General features: G+C 40.1%; 1 long non-coding RNA gene across 1 annotated transcript; it reads left to right on the top strand.

Moving 5' to 3' along the window:
• The first annotated feature begins 1,675 nt into the window (after positions 1 to 1,675).
• Positions 1,676 to 4,455, top strand: LOC124152170. Its single transcript, XR_006863474.2, has 3 exons — positions 1,676 to 1,737; positions 1,956 to 2,084; positions 4,168 to 4,455. It is a non-coding gene; the product is annotated as an uncharacterized LOC124152170 (long non-coding RNA).
• The last annotated feature ends 6,566 nt before the right edge of the window (positions 4,456 to 11,021 follow it).

The raw sequence follows: 11,021 nt of genomic DNA, 5'->3' as shown, positions 1-11,021 counted from the left end.
TGCCAAACGAAAAACTAACCGCAGTGTCCGGGCGTGCATTGGAAGCAGTGATATTAGTAAACAGCTGTGTCATTGGTGCTTGTTGCAAGCAGTGATATTAGTAAACAGCTGTGTCATTGGTGCTTGTTGCAAGCAGTGATGCCAAACAAACTAAACGCAGTGCCCGGGCGTGCACTGGAAGCAGTGATATCAGTAAACAGCTGTGTCATTGGTGCTTATTGCAAGCAGTGATATCAGTAAACATCTGTGTCATTGGCGCTTATTGTAAGTTGTGACATCAGTAAACAGCTGTCAGTGGCGCTCATTGCAAGCAGTGATATCAGTAAACATCTGTGTCATTGGTCCTGATTGCAAGCAGTGGTATCAGTAAACAGCTGTGTCATTGGTGCTTATTGCAAGTTATTGCAAGCAGTGATATCAGTAAACATCTGTCATTGGCGCTTATTGGTAGAAGTGATACCAGTAAATAGCTGTGTCATTGGTGCTTATTGGAAGCAATGATATCAGTTAACAGCTGTCAGTGTACCTATTGCAAGCAGTGGTATCAGTAAACAGCTGTGTCATTTGTGCTTATTGCAATCAGTGATATCAGTAAACAGTTGTATCATTGGTGCTTATTGCAAGCAGTGATATCAGTAAACAGTTGTGTCATTGGTGCTTATTGCAAGCAGTGGTATCTGTAAACAACTGTGTCATTGGTGCTTATTAGAAGCAGTGATATCAGTTAACAGCTGTATCATTGGTGCTTATTGCAAGCAGTGATATCAGTAAACAGTTGTATCATTGGTGCTTATTGCAAGCAGTGATATCTGTAAACAACTGTGTCATTGGTGCTTATTAGAAGCAGTGATATCAGTTAACAGCTGTATCATTGGTGCTTATTGCAAGCAGTGATATCAGTAAACAGTTGTATCATTGGTGCTTATTGCAAGCAGTGATATCAGTAAACAGTCGTGTCATTGGTGCTTATTGCAAGCAGTGATATCTGTAAACAACTGTCATTGGTGCTTATAGTAATAGTAATAGTAGTAGTAGTAGTAGTAGTAGTAGTAGTGTAGTAGTAGTAGTAGTAGTAGTAGTTGTAGTAGAAGTAAAAGTAGTAGTAGTAGTATTATAAGTAGTAGTAGCAGCAGTAGTAGTAGTAGTAGTAGTAGTAGTAGTAGTAGTAGTAGTAGTAGTAGTGGTAGTAGTAGCAGTAGCAGTAGTAGTAGTAGTAGTAGTAGTAGTAGTAGTAGTAGTAGTAGCGGCTATATTGAGTGTAGCCGGTATGAATTCACTACAGTCTCATGTTCTAGTTACCTGAGATGAATATGATGAGTTTCCTTCGGTTTTGTATTCACTTTCATCTTCTGTAACTCAGTAACCCAAAGCAATACAAGTAAAAATTAATAAACCCTCCGCTTTAAGATCCTTTAACATTCACACTGATGAAGGCAACTAAATGATACCGGAGTAGCCATGTGATAGCTTAATGCTTGGCGCTACAATAACAATAAGCCCCTCTACATAGTCCTTTCATCTGGCTGTCCATACTGAAGCCGGCATGAACAGTCAGGCAATATGAACCAGCCCTCCAAGTATTGTTGAATTATAATGTTTCCATGTGGCAAAATATATTTAAAACAGGGTAGGTATAAAACATTAGTAATATTTCACTTTAGTTCATGCGGAGAGAGTTGCTTTCAAACTCCGCGGGGGGTTGGACGGACGTACCTTTCCCACGCCAGTTTTTTGAAGGTTTTATTCTCGAATTAGTCCTGTATTTAAAGTATTAACCATCTGTAGCTCGAGGTCTGCTGTTAAAAGACAGCGCGATTCTTCTGGGCTCTTCTGGAAGCTTAAAGTACGTTCTGGAGGTCTTGGGGCGACATCTGGTAAAGTCCAATTCTCCTCCATCTTATTCCGTGAGGTTTTCCTGCTAAAATCATCAAATAAATATTCATCGCTCGTTTCAGAGACCCCGCTCCCACTTTTCGTCATGGATGTAGAGTAAGACGCGAGAATGATCGTAGTAGAGTAAGGGGCGAGATTTACTAGCAGGGACCACTCGTGAGGCCGGAGGAAAGTAATGTTACTCTATTCAGGTAGGTCTGGATGTTGCAGGAACGTGTGTTTCATAAAAATGTCCAAGTGACACGGCTTGGCAGGTGGACGCCTCAGTGCGTGACTCACTTCCATTTAGATTTATTATACTAATAACAGATGAAAAACAAGAATAAATAACTCATGTTCCTCATTTATCAACAAAATGTTCCACTCAACGCGCTTCAACAATGACAAAATGCAAACATATTTCAAAGATAAATTTGGCCTCCGTGTAGTATATACGAAAATAAACAGTTCCCTGTGGATCCATCTGATGGTAGATTCGTAAAATATATTTTTACTACGATGTTGCATATTGTCGTAATTTTGCTTTATAGATTATATATTTCCATGTCTGATTTATTCTGAATAAATTAATTATTTGAGTAATCCGTAATTCAGTAAGTAACACGATTCGTTATTATTACCGTCTTGTGGATAGGGCGTCTGCCCGGAAGGCGGAAGGTCGTGGGTTCGATCCCGGCCGCGTCATTCCAAAAGACGTTAAAGATGGTACTTGGTGTTACCCTGTCTGGTGCTCGGCTTAAAGGGGCTCAAACAAGGACTGATCGGCTCGGAGTCAGTATACTGTGCCTGAGTGGGGTATTCATGTTAAACTGTGGCATGGTATCTCAGTGAGCTTGCACTATAAAGCTGGCGTAAGTCTGGTCTAGCACAGGCAGACAGACACACACACACCGAGACACACACACACACACACACACACCGAGACACCGCAACGTTAAACCCCAATTTCACGCCACCTATATTACCACTATTGTATGTCCAATAACAGAAAGAGTAAACAAAAATATTTACTGAAGAAACTTTTTACAATCAATGTGACAAATTCATTTAATTGATAATAGTATAATTTTCAATAACAACTGTGAGAAACACCGATCACGAACTTTACGGCATTGGAACTGGATACCATGGACTAATAATCACACAGTTTACACATATTTTAAATATAGGAACAACTCAAAGTAGACACAATTTATGGATATAAACTTCTTTAATAATGTAAAGGCGACGTTTCGGTATAGACCCTTATACCGCTATCAAGCAAGTAACAACAACTCGTTATTCGATCCGAAATAAAATACGAATAAAAAGTATATTTATTTCATCGAATAACGAGGAGTTATTACACACACACACACACACACACACACACACACACACACACACACACACACACACACACACACACACACACACACACACACATTATTTTTTATTTAAACGGAATTAATAATACTCGTAGCAATTTTCATAGTCATAATTGTTTCCTCTTCAACTGACATTTGTCTATATATACTGATTTCGATACGTCATCGACTGAGCATCACAACAATTTTATAAGGTTAGAGTTAAATAATCACAACCTATAGCATTTCAAGAATACGCAATTTATCAATCAATTGTCTAACAACAATACAACTAACAGAAAAGGCACCTGCTCATCATTTTATTTATGTCTTTGAGTATGTTTAAAATGTCAGTACCCGATTCATATTTCAACCACATGCACCAAAATGCGATTAAAATGAAATTGACAAAATCCTAAAATGCCGGACTGAAACTTAAAGATTTTCTTTACGCTCATAAGATTATATCAGCTTGGCGGTAGTAACATGGTCGACAGACTTGTACGTTTTTCAGTGGGCTCCAATACAGAACCCTTTAGCAATTTTTCTCAGTTAATATGGTATGTGTTCAGACAAAGGTGTAACCTACTTAGTTTGTTAGCCCACATGGACTAGCTAATAAAGTAACACTATCTTCATATCTTAACAATGTTTCAATTTTCTGTATGAATTTAGAGACAAAAGAAACGCATGATACATTCATTGTCAACCCCCCATAACCTGTCGGCTGGTTTCATGCAAGAATACGTCATCTGATGGTGATGTGGGAAAAACAAATCAGTCCTTTTCATTTAAGATCAAAATCACCGCCAAGGAACAATAAAATCGGGCCTAGGGTCGAACTTGGAACTCTACATTTACATGTTTGATAATTATCAAGTCTTAAACAACTGGGAAAAAATTAAAATCATTTGTTTTGTGATTTCAGAAATACTCTCAGCTGCTCTCCCATCCCGAGATGGCTAAAGAACGATGTAGTTTTTGTTCAACACATGACATCGTCGACAGCTCTGCGTTAGTACTCCCACCGCTCTTGGTCGTAAAGTTCTCCGGATAAAAACCGCTACGACAGTTGTTGATTACACATCTACTATAAACCATCGTGTTCATTCAGCAACGTTGGGTTAAGCTCTTTCGACTATTTGAAAACATCTCCTGCTGAATTGTAACTTCTTCATTTAAAGTTTTTTAATATGTATTCAACATTTTTACTTATATCTCGAAATAAATATTTTGCAAAGTATATTAATTGGATTTTCTTTACAGTTTCTCTAAAATTAACATAATTATGATGTATGCTCAATATTATTGTGTTGAAGCGTTATAACGGATTTTTTTTATCACTAAATAAAAGCGACAAAAACATTTCTATAATGATAAGAAATCTATGCTGAAAGCAGAGTCCATTGTATGATTCCGACTATATCATGAGCATGTGTTAATGAATCACAATGAAATAGTGAGGATACCAGGTGTTAACGAAAAGGTAGCGTATCCTGCCACACCGGTGGTACCCATCACAAACACATGCAAAGGTGGAAACATGTCGTGTATATTGTCTGTTCGGCTGTTGTATGAGTTATTCACTTGATATATTGGGTAATATTGTCCACCGTATGGGGTAATTGTTCACTTATCGGGTTGTTGTTCTTCTGGGGTATTAGCAATGTGTTTACTTGTTAATATTGAGTAATTATTGACTGGTAATTGTTCACGTTTTGGAATCTGGTAATTGTTCAGAGTTGGAATCTTGTAATTGTTCAGAGTTGGAATCTGGTAATTGTTCACGTGTTGGAATCTGGTAATTGTTCAGAGTTGGAGCCTGGTGATTGTTCAGAGTTGGAATCTGGTTATTGTTCAGAGTTGGAATCTGGTGATTGTTCAGAGTTGGAATCTGGTGATTGTTCACGTGTTGGAATCTGGTAATTGTTCAGAGTTGGAATCCTGTGATTGTTCACGTGTTGGAATCTGGTAATTGTTCACGTGTTGGAATCTGGTAATTGTTCGGAGTTGGAATCTGGTAATTGTTCACGTGTTGGAATCTGGTTATTGTTCACGTGTTGGAATCTGGTAATTGTTCAGAGTTGGAATGCTGTGATTGTTCACGTGTTGGAATCTGGTTATTGTTCACGTGTTGGAATCCTGTGATTGTTCACGTGTTGGGATCTGGTAATTGTTCAGAGTTGGAAGCCTGTGATTGTTCACGTGTTGGAATCTGGTAATTGTTCACGTGTTGCAATATGGTAATTGTTCACGTGTTGGAATCTGGTAATTGTTCACTTGTGGAATCTGGTAATCGTTTACTTTTTGGTATCGAATTATTATTCACTTCTGAGCAGCATCGGGTCATTGTTTGTGCTCGATTGGTCGATGCATCTCATCGTATCCCAAGTGCATGGATCGATGCTCATGGTATCAATTACTGGATTGTCTGGTCTAGATTCGATTATTTACATACCGCCGTCAAACAGCTGGAATATTGCTGAGTGCGGGGTTAAACAAGAAACGAACAAACAAACAAACAAACGATTAGCAACCTCCACGTGAAGACATGAGAAACTCGAAGTCGGAAGGTATCCCTGCAACCATGCTCTCGGAAATGATGCTCTCGGTGAGTTAGTGAGTGAGTCTAGTTTTACGCCGCTTTTAGCAATAGTCCAGCAATATCACGGCTGGGGACACCAGAAATAGGCTTAACACATTGAATCCATGTAGGGAATCGAACCAGGGCCTCCGGCATGAAGAGCGAACCCTTTAACCACTAAACTACCCCACCACCGCCGATGCTGTCCATCCAGCACTGTTATTGGTTAGCTAATGTGGACATTTGCACAATCTATAAATCGTAGATACCATTTCTCATTTATAAATGTATGGATTTACTAATTCATTTTGTATTGTATTCTTATTAATATTATCTTTTATTGTCGGATTAACGAGACTTGACTGTATATAGGTTATCTATAAAGCTAACACCCCGTAAAGCGAATATAGGAATAAATCATAGTAAAGTAGAAATAGATATTTACTCAAGGAAATACACATTACCCTCATATTAACTTTATAACGGGGACTGGCCCCGTGACGTAGTGGTAGAGCATCAGCTCAGGGAACGGAAGGTCGGTGGTTCGATCCCCAGGCAGAGACATACCAAATGATGCTAAAAGATGGTACTTGGTGTTACCCTGCCTGGTGCTTGGCATTAAGGAGTTCCATGTCATATATTTCCATGTCTGATTTATTCTGAATAAATTAATTATTTGAGTAATCCGTAATTCAGTAATCAGTAACAAGATTCTTTATTATTACCGTCTTGTGGATAGGGCGTCTGCCCGGAAGGCGGAAGGTCGTGGGTTCGATCCCGGCCGCGTCATACCAAAAGACGTTAAAGATGGTACTTGGTGTTACCCTGTCTGGTGCTCGGCTTAAAGGGGCTCAAACAAGGACTGGTCGGCTCGGAGTCAGTATACTGTGTCTGGGAGGGGTATCCGTGTTAAATTGCGGCATGATATCTCAGTGGTGGTCACTATAAAGCTGGCGTAAGTCCGGACTAGTACCAGCAGCTAGACACACACGTACATGCACGTCGCTATATAAGTGCAATAATTTTGAACGCGACGTTAAACCCCATTTCACCTCACATTATTCCAGAACCAATGTTAACGTGGGTGTCAAGCTTCATGTATTTATTTGGAACTGAACTTGGTGATCACTTCGTCCTCCGCATCAATCACCGCTGAAACACGTGGAATATATGTATGGTGTGAAACAAAACCAATCTAGATTTATATAAAAGTAAGTCTCACCAGCTCTAGCCAGTTCTATTCCACATTATGAAATCAGCATCAGGAAATTTAAAAAAATCATATACTATGTGTTAGTCTAATTTCTTCTATGTACAGGAGGTCTAGCGGTATAGCGTCCGCCCGGAGAGCGGACGGTCCGGGGTTTGATCCCCGGACTCGTCATACCAAAAGACGTCAAAATATGGTACTTGTTGTAACGCTGTCTGGCGCACGGTATTAAGGGGCTAAAACAAGGACTGGTCGGCTCGGAGTCAGTATACTGTGTCTGCGTGGGGTATTCATGTTAAACTGCGGCAAGGTATCCCAGTGGGCTAGCACTATAAATCGGCATCAGTCCGGACTAGTACAAGCAGCCACACACACACACGTGCATGCACGTCGCTATATAATGCAATAATCTTGGACCTGACGTTGAACCCCACGTCACCTCTATGTACAGGGACATCGCCGGGATTTATTGGCAGGTGTTTCCCAGTAACGCGACCTGTACACTGTAGGGGAAAGTGTCTGGTAGTGATGGTTATTGAACGCATGGTAATGAACTGCAGTGGTATCAGAGTCAACCGATAGGTAGGTGTCAAACCAGATTGGAACGTGTAAGGTACAGACATCGAGTATTATAGTTTATTGAACACCTTGCAATAAAATAGTCAAATTTCGCGAAGAAACTCGACACTTATTTGAGTCAGTTATTTAAAAGGTGGCAAAATGGCTATGCTACTATTAGAAAGGAAAGCTTAAGAATTCGTTTGTGAATGACCAATGTGAGGATGTCCGGAAAATAGTTACCAAATATCCCCTAAGGCCAGGTTCCGCAAAATGATCTTTATTCTACGACTATCAACAAGTAACCGGTGAGGTGAAATGGGGTTTTACGTTGCGTCCAAGATTTTTGCTCTTATATAGAAACGTGCATGCACGTGTGTGTGTGTGTGTGTGTGTGTGTGTGTGTGTGTGTGTGTGTGTGTGTGTGTGTGTCTGTGTGTGTGTGTCTGTGTGTCTGTGTGTGTCTGTGTCTGTGTGTGTCTGTGTGCTGCTTGTACTAGCCCGGACTAATGCTAGTTTTATAGTGCTATCCCACTGAGATACCATCCCGCAGTTTAACAAATACCCTACTCAGACACCGTATACTCCGAGCCGACCAGTCCATGTTTTGTGCTCTTAATTAACATCATTATTTATTTAGATTAATTTAGATTCTTTAGATATACTTTTGTTTCTTATAGTATCTCGAGACGGCAGACTTCCGGGCAAGAGAAACTATACACCCATGTTTGATGGTGTCAAAAACACACACATAAAATGCTATTTCTATGGTGATGTATTCGATACGGGTATCATAGGCGATATTACATGACTCATAGCAATGAGTATCTCACAACAGGCTAGCCTAGTAACGTTTTGATTACGTTTGTAGTTTTTTGGTGATATCATATTTTCAAGGGCATATTGTTTTTCCCCAGTAGTTTATGTATCGTGTAGTTAGTTATACAGAGCATTGCTGAAAGCAGCGCAAACAAAACCTACCTCTTATATAATAATAATCCAGGTTCGTCCCGATTATGTTTCTAGATCTGTCAGCACCATACCCATGGTCGTTCGTTTCACGGAAGTGGTAAACGTCTGAGACATGCATCATTTCGGGCTTTCCTCCAACATTAAGCTGATAGGCCGAGTTATAACTGGAATATTGGAAAACTCACACACTCATACAATGACACATCCTCCAGGTCATGTTCCGATTCGACCCTTGGAGATCCGGGGTCTTCAGCACCTCATGCTTGCCGTAAGAGGCGACTAACGGGATCGGATGGTCAGGCTCGCTTATTTTGTTGATGAATGTCATCGTATCCCAATTGAGTAGATCGATGCTCAGGATGTCAATCACTGGATTATCGGGTCCAGACTCTATTATTTACAAACCGCCGTCATCTATCTGAAATATTGCGGCGTTAATTAACAAAAAAAGATCCGCATCGCGTGGTAGTACTGTATGTTGTGGTTCACTTACATACATCATCCCTTGTGATACTTATAATCGATGTGTGAAAGAGTTTATTACATAAAATGATTGCCCCGGTGTTAATCGTGTACTGTTGTTACGATGTTGTTGCTGTTGTTGTTGTTGTTTTGCTATTGCGGCGTAAAGATAATCTATACTCATTCTATTGACTAATAGCTACTTCGGCAAATATATTTGACGTCCAACCTCCTATTCAAAGTGGTAGGAGACCGCCTCCGTGGTCTTGTGGTAGAGCGTCTGTCCGGAGAGCTGGAGGGCGGGGGTTCGATTACCGCCCGCGTCATACCAAAAGATGTTTAAAGATGGTACTATTGATACCCTGTCTGGCGCTCGGTATTAAGGCGCTAAAACAAGGACTAGTCGGCTCGTAGTCAGTATACTGTTTCTGACTTAGATATTCGAGTTAAACTGCGGAATGGTTACCACTATTAAATCGGCATTAGTCCGGACTAGTACAAGCAGCCACACACACTCACACTCAGAAACAGACGCTGTATAAATGCAATAATTTTGAACGCGACGGTAAACCTCATTTGACCTCAACTCATCTCAAAGTGGTAGGCTTGCACAGGTGTATATTTTAAGGCAATACTCGTTCCTTTACTCGATTTATGGTCAAACAAAACTAGATATACTCAATGTTTTCATCGTTAATCATTGAACTTTGTTAACACCTTTCTAAGATGGCATATGTGATGTCTTGTTATAGTGTTGATACAGTTTTTACTGAATAAAATTACAAGTTCGTGGGATGAACATGTTTTGAGCAGAAATTTAGTTTGAGTAGATATTCACCAAAATGCCCCAGTTAACAAAACATTTAATACTACGTCTCCAAGCAACCGGTGAATAGTCTACACCAACTGCAACTTGGGTTTCAATCCCGTCACAAATTCATCCTGACGGGTACCCATCTTTACAGCAATGTGGAGTTACAGACCTTTGACCATTGACCAAGGAATGGGAAAGGAAAGCTCACACAAGTCGACGACGTTTTTGTTAAACCAACGAGCACTGGTATGGTGCTGACAAACCAAGAAATATACTCAGAAGAATCTGGGATCCGAACTCACAAGCAGAGGTTTTGGGCACGCCCAGAAGACGCAACTCTACACAGCAAATTGCTTCGCCTTAGACGACTGGGCCACCCGTGTCACTTCCAACAATTGAATAATTACCCAGCATCCCAAGTGAATAATTACCCGACACAAATATTCACCTCATATTGCAAGTGATAATGTCCTGATTTTACAATTGAGCAATGAACTGATACCACAAGTGAACAATTACCTGATACCACAAGTGAACAATTACCTGATTCCACATTTGAACAATTACCTGATGCAACACATGTGCAAATATCTGACTCCACAAGGGAGCAATTACCTGATTTTACAAGTGAACAATTATCGGATACCACACGAGAGCAGTTACCTGGTTCCAAAAGTGAACAATTATAGTATACCACAAGAGAGCAATTACCCGATTCCAAAAGTGAACAATTACCCGATTCCACACGTGAACAATTTCCTGTTACCACAAGTGAGCAGTTACCTGATACGACATGTTGTTTATACCACACAGGATGAATATGTGCAACCTGAAATACTGTTATGTTTCTACAGCTTCTGTGTACAAACAAATGTTTTTGACATTTATTTGTATTTGATTGACAGCATCGAAAAACCTCAGAAACGTAGCAATGCATTTCTACTGAGTTTCCAAACGGAACGATCAAAACATCTAATCTAATCTCTTATCGAACAAAAATACCGGCGGGGACAGCAAGGAGGGCCTTCGTAGTCCGCTGACCGACTGTCATAGAATCGAACCCGGTTAATGTCGTGACGAATCACAACAGTTACCACATAAAAATAGGATTGTACCCAGCAAAACGATTCCATTTATTGGTCAAAATAATACGTTTGTATTCGCATATGGCACGGACCTTAA

The sequence above is a fragment of the Haliotis rufescens genome, unplaced genomic scaffold (genome assembly GCF_023055435.1).
Source record: "Haliotis rufescens isolate VD_foot unplaced genomic scaffold, xgHalRufe1.0.p SCAF_4, whole genome shotgun sequence".
NCBI lineage: Eukaryota > Metazoa > Mollusca > Gastropoda > Lepetellida > Haliotidae > Haliotis > Haliotis rufescens.
The sequence above is the reverse complement of the archived record's forward strand: the minus strand, read 5'-3'. Positions and strand labels throughout refer to the sequence as shown.